This window comes from Prionailurus viverrinus, chromosome E2, assembly GCF_022837055.1.
Source record: "Prionailurus viverrinus isolate Anna chromosome E2, UM_Priviv_1.0, whole genome shotgun sequence".
NCBI classification, from domain to species: Eukaryota; Metazoa; Chordata; class Mammalia; order Carnivora; family Felidae; genus Prionailurus; species Prionailurus viverrinus.
In genome coordinates this window covers 2,358,059-2,370,513 of record NC_062575.1, presented here as the reverse complement: position 1 = coordinate 2,370,513, position 12,455 = coordinate 2,358,059, and the positions used below count along the sequence as shown (strand labels likewise).

The 12,455-nt window shown below is 45.8% G+C and overlaps 1 protein-coding gene and 1 pseudogene across 1 annotated transcript in view; one reads left to right on the top strand and one right to left on the bottom strand.

Annotated features, from left to right (window-relative positions):
- Positions 1-5,473: 5,473 nt before the first annotated feature.
- LOC125153843 (uncharacterized) lies at positions 5,474-5,628 on the bottom strand (annotated as a pseudogene).
- An 887-nt stretch (positions 5,629-6,515) lies between these two features.
- Positions 6,516-12,455, top strand: part of SMIM17 (small integral membrane protein 17) — a 36,560-nt gene continuing 30,620 nt past the window's right edge. Inside the window, exon 1 of the mRNA XM_047834533.1 lies at positions 6,516-6,543. The gene's annotated coding sequence lies outside the window, so the exon portion shown is untranslated. The remainder of the gene's footprint in view (positions 6,544-12,455) is intronic.

Here is a 12,455-nt window from a genome sequence, read left to right as displayed (position 1 = left end):
TTTTTAAGTTTATTTATTTATTTTGAGAGAGAGAGAGAGAGAGAGAGAGCGAGCGAGCATGCAGGGGAGGGACAGAGAGAATCCCAAACAGGCTCTGTGCTGATGGATCTCGAACCCATCCACCATGAGATCGTGACCCGAGTGGAAATCAAGAGTCAGATGCTGAACTGACTGAGTCACCCAGTCAGAAGGGCAGGTGACAGTCTGGACTTGTGAATGGCATCTGAAACCGTGGGGCGGGGGGCTGTCTTGTGGGCCGAGCCCTTAACCTGTGGGATCTGATGTTGCCTCCGGGTAGACAGTTGAGTCAAATTGTAGGACACATTGTTTTGGTGTTAGGCAAATCCCCACTCATCTGGTACCCAGGAGAAGTGGATGTTTTTATACTCATATTTAATATATAAATTTATACTTAAATATTACACACATGTAATATACATATAATATATAATTATATAATTATACTATAATTACTATAACTATATACTATATAATGTACATTATATATTTTTTGTAATATATGTATAATAGTTATAAGATTATTTTTAAATTTTTTTTAATTTTTGAGAGAGAGAGAGTGGGGGAGGGCAGAAAGAGAGGGAGACAGAATCTGAAGCAGGCTCCAGGCTCCGAGTTTTCAGCACAGAGCCCAATGTGGGGCTCGAACTGATGAACTGTGAGATCATGACCTGAGCCGAAGTCGTAAGCTTAACTGACTGAGCCACCCAGGCTCCCCTAAAATAAGATACTTTTAGAAGTATATATAAGATACATATACAATGAGGTATGATAGGATATATGTGATATATAATAAAATACATGATAAAGATATATATCATACGATATACATGTATATATAATATTAAACGTGTATATATAATATGATATACATATATATAATATGATATACATGTGTATATATGATATACGTGTGTATATATGATATGCGTTTATATATATAATATGATATACATGTGTATATATAATATGATATACGTGTATATATAATATGATATACATGTATAATAAGATAGGGCTTGTTTTTCTGGAGGAGCCTGATGACACGAGGTCCCTGCTGAAACATCACCTTATTGACTTCCCTCTTTGAAATCGTAGCTCCGTCCGTGGCCTCGTGCTCCTCCATTGCACAGACCACAGTCTGTCTGAGTACTGATTTTATTAGTCATCTGTCTTCAGGAATGAGGGCAGAGCTTTGACTTCATCTGTTTTGCTCACTGTTGTTTCCCCAGGACTTATAACAGTGCCTGGTACACAGTGGGCACTCCATAAATGTTTGCCGTATGAATGAGTCAGGGATGGCACGCAATAAACGCTAGCCAGCTGGACTGTGGATAAGCGAGTTAGTCTTCTCAGGCCCCAGCCCATTCCATTCCAGACCTGACGTGGCTCCTGGAGACCTGGATGTGGCTTGTGTCCCTTAGTCCCACAGGAAGGAAGGGGGGAGGCAGGGTGAGCAGGTTTAGGATCTCCTGGTTTGAATCACGTCATGGCTGCGGGGCACGTGGGTGCTGCAGAACTGTCTGGTACCTGCCCTGGGGAAGGAGGGCAGGCCGATGGCGGCTGGAACGTGAGAGCCTGATGGAGAAGCTTCCTGGGGTGGGGGCTCTGGATGGGTTGATTGGTGTTTGGAAAGCATATTTACGGATGAGTCGTTTCCTGTCTCTAGGAATTAGCTAGGTCTGGGAGGGGGCAGTCTCTCCAGCGTCATCAAGGCCCCAAGATGTCAAAGCATCAGGAAATAAAAGCCACGGTCACTCAGCCTCACCATGGTGACTGGACAGGGCTCCCTGCTGGCCTCTGGCCAAGCTGCAGCCCTAGGACAATCAGGCCAGAGTGGGGGTGGCCCCTCTGCCCTCATGTGCCTAGACACTGCCCTGCTGTTGGGAACCCTGTCAGAACCTCAGGAACCCAGCACACGTGTCCCGGAATCTGAGGAAGGGGTCTGCTGGATGAGCCGACTGCCCCTCACCGCCCCAGATTCCTGGCCTGGGAATGGTCAGACCAGGAGACTGGGCCCCAAGTCACCACCTCAGAGATGGGCTAGAAGGAGGCTCATTCTGCAGAAACCCAGTGTGTGTGTGGGGGGGGGGGGGGTGGCGGCGAGCCTTCCCAGGCAAAGCCGGGAATCTCTTGGAAGTTTTGGAAGTACGGGAGAAGAACAATCCTCTCTCAAATCGCAGACTAACTGCTACTCTCTCCGCCAACCCTACCACGCTGGATGGAATTCTTGTGACCATGAAGCCTTTTGAGTTAAGCACATGGTTATCCAATACCTACGTCATCCACAACCTTAATAAAATTCTATTATTTTATTAATGATGATTGTGCTCTATTATTGTCAACAATAAATAGTAAATAAACATAATAGTGCTCTATTATCAATAATAAAATATTTATTAATAAATAAATAATTCATATCTAGAGTACTGTTCTTATCCCAGTTTTCCAGGGGCGGAAACTGAGGCTCAAAGCACTAATACTTTGGGAGTATTGGGACCTGGGAGCCGAAAAGACAGACTTTTTATTTGCAATGTTTGTTTTCTAAATGGCACCCAGTTTCCATACTTAAGAAATGCTATTTGGACCAGAACGGGACAGACCACACAAGCTACATCTGGGGGTGGGGAAGAAGCAGACCAGACCCCTGGCCTGTAGCCTGTGTGGTGTTGCAGGGTGATCGAGTCAGCTCTGGGGTCAGCAGATCCTGGGTTAAGTTGCTGGTCCCGACACTTACTAGGTGGTGATCAGTGAGCTTCCTTGGGGCCTCCTTGTCCGTTAAGCAGGAACGGTGCCTGACCGCCCACGGAGGGTGGAGGCAATGGGTGGGGTCGCAGACCCGGGTCAGCGTGGACTAAATGCAGCCAGAAGCCCCAAAGGCCTGGGACGTTATTCCTCCCAGCCAATTACAAGGAGGCTCTGCTTCTTGGTGGCTCCCTCCACTATCTTGCACCGCCATGCCTGGAGACACGTGGGGTACAGCACCCAGGGGATGGATCGGGGAAGGGGAAGTGGCAGTGTGAACACATCCCTCTCCTCGCTATCCACAGGTGAGGGGTGGTCCCTGTCCCCTCCTGGATGCAAGTGGGAAAGGTGGTCTCCGACAGGATTGCTGTGTCCCCAGACCAACTGCACACCATGAAGGAAGGAAGGAAGAAAGGAGAGTGAGCCCAAGGTGAGTGCCCAGCTTGCCAATACCACATAGACATCAGCCACAGTTATCAGAGGTCAAATTTCTACCTTTTGGGGATGTCACAGATTGCACAGGTTCCCCCCAAATTTCTATGTTGGAATACTAATGCCTGGTAATTTCAAAATGTGACTGTGTTTGGAGATAGGGCCTTAGCGGGATCATTATCCTAATCCAATGGCTGGTGTCCTTATAAGGAGACAGAGACAGCAGGGGCTCACATAGGCACATCGGAGTAACGTGAAGAAGCAGCAAGGGGTCTGCCGTCTGCAAGCCAAGGAGAGGAGCCTCAGGAGGAACCAACCCTGCAGACACCTCGATCTCAGATTTCCAGCTTCTGGAACCGGGGGAAAATAGATTTCCATTGCTGCCAGTGTAAACTAATACAGTGAATAGAGGGAGCCACACAAAGCTCCCATCCAGCAAACTTTCCTTGCAGGAGAGTCCCCAGATCCTGCTGCAAACAAGCAGCCACTGAACAGAGAATCACATCCATTCCCTTCTTGAAGTGCCGGGTACACAGACAGCTGGCGGGGTTCAGCACCAAGGACAGTGGCCGGTCTGGCCCACAGGGAGGCCTAGAGCTGAAAGAATGGAGCCATCCCATCTCAGCATCCCGCCACCTGATGTGGAGGAGCCCACCCAGAGAGAGCCACCAAAGACCGTGAGACCAAGTGGAGACCTCGGCACATCGTGGTGAAAAAGAGTCTAATTCTCGCAGATTACAGTTGGCTGATGGCCAAGTGTTGGCAAACTTTCTGTGAAGGCCTAGATGGTTAAAATTTTTTTAAATTTTTTTTAGTGTTTATTGTTGAGAGAGAGTGCGTGCCAGGGAGGGGCAGAGAGGGAGACACAGAATCCGAAGCAGGCTCCAGGCTCTGAGCTGTCAGCACAGAGCCTGACACGGGGCTTGAACTCACAAATCGCGAGATCATGACCTGGGCAGAAGTTGGACGCTCAACCGACTGAGCCACCCAGGCACCCCAGTATTTTTTTTTAATGTTTATTTGAGAGAAAGTGAGCGAGTAGAGAGAGAATCCCAAGCGGGCTGCACACCCCGTTCCTTCTCATCCACAGAAACAGAGACACAGCAGCCACCCCACATGGGCTCCCACTACCCAGACACCCCCAGTGTGGCTGGGGAGGTGGACAGTGGAGACATCTCTCCGAGGCAGGATCAGACCCAGGACCACCCTGCCTGGCACCCCCACCATCCTGGACCCAGCTCACAGGGCTCTGGAGACAAGCAGAGCCTCTTTCCTTTGTGCCGACCCAGACCTTGTTCACAGCTCTTCTCTGACAGATGTCACCCTGGGCTGGTGAGCTGTGAGGCCACAGGAGCCTGAAACCTGGGTTCAACTCCCAGCACTGCCACTTACCTGCTGTGTGTCTTTGGGCAAGTAACTTACCCTCCACGTGCCTCAGTTTCCTCTTCTGGAAAATGAGGATAAGGTGCCCATCACACAGGGTCATTATGAGATTTCAACAAGTGAGTAAAAAAGCATGTGCCATATGGTAAGAGTATGGAAATGTTTTAATTTTTTTTTAAGTAAGCTCCATGCCCAATGTGGCCTTGAACTCACATCCCTGAGACCAAGAGTTGCATATTCTACTGACTGAACCAGCCAGGTGCCCCTATTTTATTATTACCATATGTATATAGAACATCCCCCCCACCCCCAAACTGGGGGGGGGGATTCCTTTTATTAGCCTTTATCCCAGGACTCTACATAGGATTGGGTCTACAACAAGCCTCCCCCTGGTTTATTATAGTCAAATACACATAACATAAAATTTACCATTTTACCAAATTTAAAGGGTGCAATTCAGCAGCAATTTAGTATATTCACAGTGCTGTGTCCGGATCATTGCTGTCCACTTCCGAACCAAAACATCTCCACCCCCAAAAGGAGACCTTATACACACGAAGCAGTCTCTCCCCACTCCCTCCTTCCCCCAGCCCCTGGCGACCACCAATCTGCTTTGTGTCTCCACGGATTTACCTGCTGTGGACATTTCATGTAAACAGAATCACATGGTTCATGGCCCTCCTGTCTGGCTTCTTTCACTGAGCATGAAGTTTCCATTCCGCCTTTTGGCGATTGTGAGTAATAGTGCTGTGAATATGCACGGCCAAGGGTTTGAGTCCCTGTTTTCAATTCTTTGAGGTATACACATACCTGAGTGGAACTGCTGGGTCGTGTGCTAATTCTGTGTTCAACTTACCAAGGAATCACCAAACTGAACTGCCATTTCCACAGCAACAACAGGTCCTTTTAAATTATAAGAAACTCTGGAAATACAAAAGTGGAGACCAGGGTCTTTTAGGTCATCTGGGGCCACAGGGTCTCAGAACCTGCGTTTTAAACTGATAAGAACAGATACTACACTTGATCTTAGCCAAAAGGCTGAGAAGTGATCAGAACCTGCGTTTTTAACCAGTCTTCCTTCCCACTAAACGCCCTGCACACATACTCTAAATACCATATTGCCCTGTGTGTATATGAGATGTAATCACCCTAAATACTATATACACATACATAAGATATATATGAACTAATATACATGATATGTATATGAGACTTATACATACTAATATCATATACATATGTGGTCCAGTCGTACACTAAATACCACATATACCTCCATATGACAAATGATACCTCTATATATGTGTGCTATGGTGCCAAATACCTTATATACCTGTATTTGGCATGTAAACAGGCATACTAAATACTGTGTATACATGTAAGATATATGTAAACTGATAATATATATGTCATTGTTATACATGGGCATATAAACCTGTTTTCTCATCTGTAAGGTGAGGAACCTACTACCCTACCCTATAGGGTCGATGTAAGGCGGTGCAGGGCAAACGCCTCGTAGGTGTGGTAATTAAATCGCACTAACTCTTCCACCACTGGAGGGGGCGGGGAGGGGCTTTTCATTTTTGTGCCTCAGTTTCCACATCTGCAAACGGGGGGGGGGGATCCTAGTGCGGGGGCTCCCGTGGAGTTTAGGGAGATAACAGGTGTATCTCTCCGTTTTCCGCAGGCCTGCGCGGCAGCATCTCGCGGGAGCTCGAGAAGCCCCGGGCCCCGCCCCCCCGCGACTCCGGGCCGGCCTTCCCGGGCGGGGTCGGGGTCTGCACCTCGGAGGAGCTCCGGCGCTGCGGGGGAGGGGGACCCCGCTCGGTGGGGTGCTGACCCAGGCGCGGCAAGTGCACGCTCCGAAACTGCCGGCGGCGCGGCGCTGCAGTTACTATTACCTAAACAACAGCGGCAACCAGAGCAGCTCAGACGGAGGGAGGCTCGCGCACCACCCCCGCACAGGTGCTGTCCTTGGACCCACTGTCCGGGCGGGGAAACTGAGGCAGGGAGAGGCGGGGGATTTGCAGCCTCTTCCGGGTCCCTCCTCCGATCCCTGGTGCGGGATCCACCCCACCATGAAAACCTGGGGCCGGGCCTCGGTGGGTCTCGGGAGAACACGAACTGCGCCTGCGCACCTCGCAGCTCCAGCTCCGGCCTCGCGGGACCACGCCCCCCTCCCCAATTCCAGAAGGTTGGGGGGGTGGGTGGCGAGGATTCCAGAGGGTGGGGGAGAACGGAGGACGAGGAGGGGAGGGAAGGAAGAGGAAGAAGGGAAGGGGAAGAGCTGAGGGCAGGAGGGAGGAAAAAAAGGAGAGGCTTGGAGGGAGTGGGGAGGGGGGAAGGGGCTTGGAGGGAGGAGGTAAGGGGTGGGACTTAGAGCGGGAAGAGGGCAGATGGAGCGGGAAAGGGAGGGTAGGCAGGGAGGGGCTGAGAGGGAGGAGTGGGGAGGAGGGCGGTGCAGAGAAAGGAGTGAGAAAGAGGGAACGGGAGAGGAGGGAAGGGAGGGTTGGAAGAAGGAGGATGAAGAGAGGGGCAGCTGGAAAGGACCGGGTAGGAGCTCAGCTGTAGGAACGAAGAGAGGAAAGGAGGTAGAGTCAGAGGGAGGAGGGGCGAGGGGGCGGAAGTTGGAGGGCTGGAGAAGAATGGCAGGGGAGGAGGTGAAGGAAGGGGAGCCGGAAAGGGGGTTGGGGAGGAGCTGGGGAGGGGAGGAGGCCAGGTAGACAGTGAAGCTGAGGAGGAGGGGGGAGGGGGAAGGAAGGGGGAAAAAAGGAACTGTAAGAAGGTGACACGTCAGAAACTGGGGGGAGCAGGGTCTCTGGCACCAGGTATGCCTGGGCTCAGATCCCAGCTGTGCATCTTTGGACTAATGTCATTTCCTGAGCCTGAGTTTCCTCACCTGCAGAGAGGTTCCCCGTAGGGAAACCTACCCTGTAGGGCTGCTCTGTGGGTTGCAGGGGTTAATTCACGCAGCCTCCTTACCCGAGGACCTCTAAGGGGACCCCATAAAGCCGCGCTGTCCTCAGGTCTCATGCACAAGTGCAAATGCTCTGTGTCTGCACTGCCCTGTGTGGTGGCTGCTGCGGGCCATGGAGCTGAACTTTTAGCTGCATTTGACTTTTTCAAATTTCTTAAATTTACATCCAAATTTGTTAGCATATAGTGCAACAATGATTTCAGTAGATTCCTTAATTCCCCTTACCCATTAGCCCATCCCCCTCCCACAACCCCTCCAGTAACCCTCAGTTTGTTCTCCATTTTTAAGACTGTCTTATGTTTTGTCCCCCTCCCTGTTTTTATATTATTTTTTGTTCCTTTCCCTTATGTTCATCTGTTTTGTTTTCTTAAAGTCCTTATATGAGTGAAGTCATATGGTATTTGTCTTTCTCTAATTGTGCTTAGCATAATACCCTCCAGTTCCATCCATGTAGTTGCAAATGACAAGATTTCATTCTTTTGATTGCCGAGTAATACTCCATTTTATATATATACCACATATTGTTTATCCATTCATCCATCGATGGACATTTGGGCTCTTTCCATACCTTGGCTATTGTTGATAGTGCTGCTATAAACATTGGTGTGCATGTGTCCCTTAGAAACAGCACACCTGTATCCCATGGATAAATGCCTAGTAGGGCAATTGCTGGGTCCTGGGGTAGTTCTATTTTTAATTTTTTGAGGAACCTCCATACTGTTTTACAGAGTGGCTGCACCAGCTTGCATTCCCACCAGCAGTGCAAAAGTGTTCCTCTTTCTCTGCATCCTCACCAACATCTGTTGTTGCCTGAGTCGTTAATGTTAGCCATTCTGACAGGTGTAAGGTGGTATCTCATGGTGGTTTTGCTTTGTATTTCCCTGATGATGAGTGACGTTGAGCATTTTCTTCATCTGTCTGTTGGCCATCTAGATGTCTTCTTTGGAGAAGTGTCTATTCATGTCTTTTGCCCGTTTCTTCACTGGATTATTTGTTTTTTTGGGTGTTGAGTTTGATAAGTTCTCTATAGATTTTGAATACTAATCCTTTATCTGATATGCCGTTTGCAAATATCTTCTCCTATTCTATCGGTTGCCTTTTAGTTTTGCTGATTGTTTCCTTCACTGTGCAGAAGCTTTTTATTTTGATGAGGTCCTAGTAGGTCATTTTTGCGTTTGTTTCCCTTGACTCTGGAGACACATTGAGTAAGAAGTTGCTGTGGCTGAGGTCAAAGAGGTTTTTGCCTGCTTTCTCCTGAAGGATTTTGATGGCTTCCTGTCTTCCATTTAGGTCTTTCATCCATTTTGAGTTTATTTTTGTATATGGTGTAAGAAAGTGGTCCAGGTTCATTCTTCTGCATGTCGCTGTCCAGTTTTCTCAGCATCACTTGCTGAAGAGACTGTCTTTATTCCATTGGATATTCTTTCCTGCTTTGTGAAAGATGAGTTGGCCATACGTTTGTGGGTCCATTTCTGGGTTCTCTATTCTCTTCCATTGATCTGAGTGTCTGTTCTTATACCAGTACCATACTGTCTTGATGATTACAGCTTTGTAGTATAGCTTGAAGTCTGGGATTGTGATGCCTCCTGCTTTGGTATTCTTTTTCAAGATTGCTTTGGCTATTCAGGGTCTTTTCTGGTTCCATACAACTTTTAGGATTATTTGTTCTAGCTCTGTGAAGAATGCTGGTGTTATTTTGATAGGGATTGCATTGAATATGTAGATTTCTGTGGGTAGTATTGACATTTTAACAATATTTGTTCTTCCTACCCAGGAGCATGGAATCTTTTTCCATTTTTTTTTTTTGTGTCATCTTCAATTTCTTTCATAAGCTTTCTATAGTTTTCAGTGTATAGATTTTTCACCTCTTTGGTTAGATTTATTCCTAGGTATTTTATGGTTTTTGGTGCAATCGTAAATGGGATCGATGTCTTGATTTCTCTTTCTGTTGTTTCATTGTTGGTGTGTAGGAATGCAACTGATTTCTGTGCATTGACTTTATATCCTGCAAGTTTGCTGATTTCATGAATCACTTCTAGCAGTTTTTGGTGGAATCTTTTGGGTTTTCTATATAGAGTATCATGTCATCTGCGAAGGGTGAAAGTTTGACCTCCTGCTGGCGGATTTGGATGCCTTTTATTTCTTTGTGTTGTCTGATTGCAGAGGCTAAGACTTCCAATACTATGTTGAATAACAGTGGCGACAGTGGACATCCCTGTCTTGTTCCTGACCTTTGGGGGAAAGCTCTCAGTTTTTCCCCATTGAGGATGATATTAGCGTTGGGTCATTCATATATGGCTTTTATGATCTTGAGGTATGATCCTTCTATCCCTACTTTCTTGAGGGTTTTTTTTTTTTATCAAGAAAGGATGCTGTATTTTGTCAAATGTTTTCTCTGCATCTATTGAGAGGATCATATGGTTCTTGTCCTTTCTTTTATTGATGTGATGAATCATGTTAATTGTTTTGTGGATATTGAACCAGCCCTGCATCCCAGGTATAAATCCCACTTGGTCGTGGTGAATAATTTTTTTAATGTCTTGTTGGATCCAGTTGGCTAGTATCTTGTTGAGGATTTTTGTGTCCATGTTCATCAGGGAAATTGGTCTGTCCTGCTACTTTTTACTGGGGTCTCTGTCTGGTTTTGGAATCAAGGTAATGCTGGCTTCATAGAAAGAGTTTGGAAGTTTTCCTTCCATTTCTATCTTTTTGGAACAGCTTCTAGAGAATAGGTGTTAACTCTTCCTTAAATATTTGGTAGAATTACCCTGGAAAGCTTCTGGCCCTGGAGTCTTGTTTTTTGGGAGATTTTTGATTACTGATTCAATTTCTTTACTGGTTATGGGTCTGTTCAAATTTTCTGTTTCTTCCTGTTTCAGTTTTGGTAGTTTATATGTTTCTAGGAATTTGTCCATTTCTTCCAGATTGCCCATTTTATTGGCATATAATTGCTTATAATATTCTCTTATTACTGTTTTTATTTCTGCTGTGTTGGTTGTGATCTCTCCTCTTTCATTCTTGATTTTATTTATTTGGGTCCTTTCCTTTTTCTTTTTGATCAAACTGGCTAGTGTTTTATCAATTTTGTTAATTCTTTCAAAAAACCAGCTTCTGGTTTCATTGAATGTTCTTCTGTTTTTTTGCTTTCTATGGCATTAACTTCTGCTCTAATCTTTATTTCCTGTCTTCTGCTGATTTTAGGTTTTATTTGCTTTTCTTTTTCCAGCTCGTTAAGGTATAAGATTAGGTTGTGTATCTGAGACCTTTCTGCCTCATTTAGGAAGGCCTGGATTGCTATATACTTTCCTCTTATGACTGCTTTTCCTGCGTCCCAGAGGTTTTGGATTGTGGTGTTATCATTTTCATTGGCTTCCATGAACTTTTTAATTTCCTCTTTAACTTCTTGGTTAGCCCATTCATTCTTTAGTAGGATGTACTTTAGTTTCCAAGTACTTGTTACCTTTCCAAATATTTTCTTGTGGTTGATTTCGAGTTTCATAGTGTGGTCTGAAAATATGCACAGTATGATCTCGATCTTTTTGTACTGGCTGAGGGCTGATTTGTGTCCCAGTATGTTGTCTATTCTGGAGAACGTTCCATGTGCACTGGAGAAAAGTGTATATTCTGCTGCTTTAGGATGAAATGTTCTGAATATATCTGTTAAGTCCATCTGGTCCAGTGTGTCATTCAAAGCCATTGTTTCCTTGTTGAGTTTTTGATTATCTAATCTGTCCATTGCTGTGAGTGGGGTGTTGAAGTCCCCTACTATTATGGTATTACTATCAGTGAGTTTCTTTATGTTTGTGATTAATTGATTTATATATATGGGTGTCCCACATTTGGCGCATAAATGTTTACAATTGTTAGGTCTTCTTGGTGGATAGACCCCCTTAATTATGATATAATGCCCTTCTTCGTCTCTTGATACAGTCTCTATTTTAAAGTCTAGATTGTCTGATGTAAGTATGGCTACTCCGGCTTTCTTTTGTTGACCATTAGCATGATAGATGGTTCTCCATCCCCTTACTTTCAATCCGAAGGTGACTTTAGGTCTAAAGTGGGTCTCTTGTAAACAGCATAGAGATGGATCTTGTTTTCTTTTCCATACCATTACCCTATGTCTTTTGATTGGAGCATTGAGTCCATTGACGTTTAGAGTGAGTACTGAAAGATATGAATTTATTGCCATTATGTTCCCTGTAGAGTTGGAGTTTCTGGTGGTGTTCTCTGGTCCTTTCTAGTCTTTGTTGCTCAGAGAGTCCCCCTTAAAATTTCTTGCAGGGCTGGTATAGTGGTCACAGACTCCTTTAATTTTTGTTTGTCTGGGAAACTTTTTATGTCTCTTTCTATTTTGAATGACAGCCTTGCGGATAAAGAATTCTTGGTTGCATATTTTTCTGATTCAGCACATTGAATATATCCTGCCTTTCTGGCCTGATGAGTTCCTGTGGATAGGTCTGCTGCAAACCTGATCTGTCTTCCCTGGTGTGGGGGAGAAGATTAGGAATCCTACGCCAATGGGTTAACAAGGCAAAAAGAAACACAAAGTCATAAAATGCTCACACCCAATTTCGGGAAAAACAGATTGGCACTCTAAGAATAGGGAGGCACAAAAGTGCCAAGAATAGCGGGGGTGAAAAGGCACCCCCAAATAGGGAGGGGGTGCTGAACCCCCCAAAATAGAGAGGGAGAGTCAAAGTCCTGAAAACAGAATTGGTGCAAAGGTGCCCAATACATAGGAATAACAAGATTAGATATTCAGGGTGAAAGCACCCCAAGTTTAGTACTATAGCAGAAAGCTGCTTTCATAGGAGAATAGGGCCAGGTTAGGTAAATTGGTGAATTGGACTTTGGACTGCTGTGATGCAGGTAAAGCAGCCCAGAGCACAGATGGTTAACA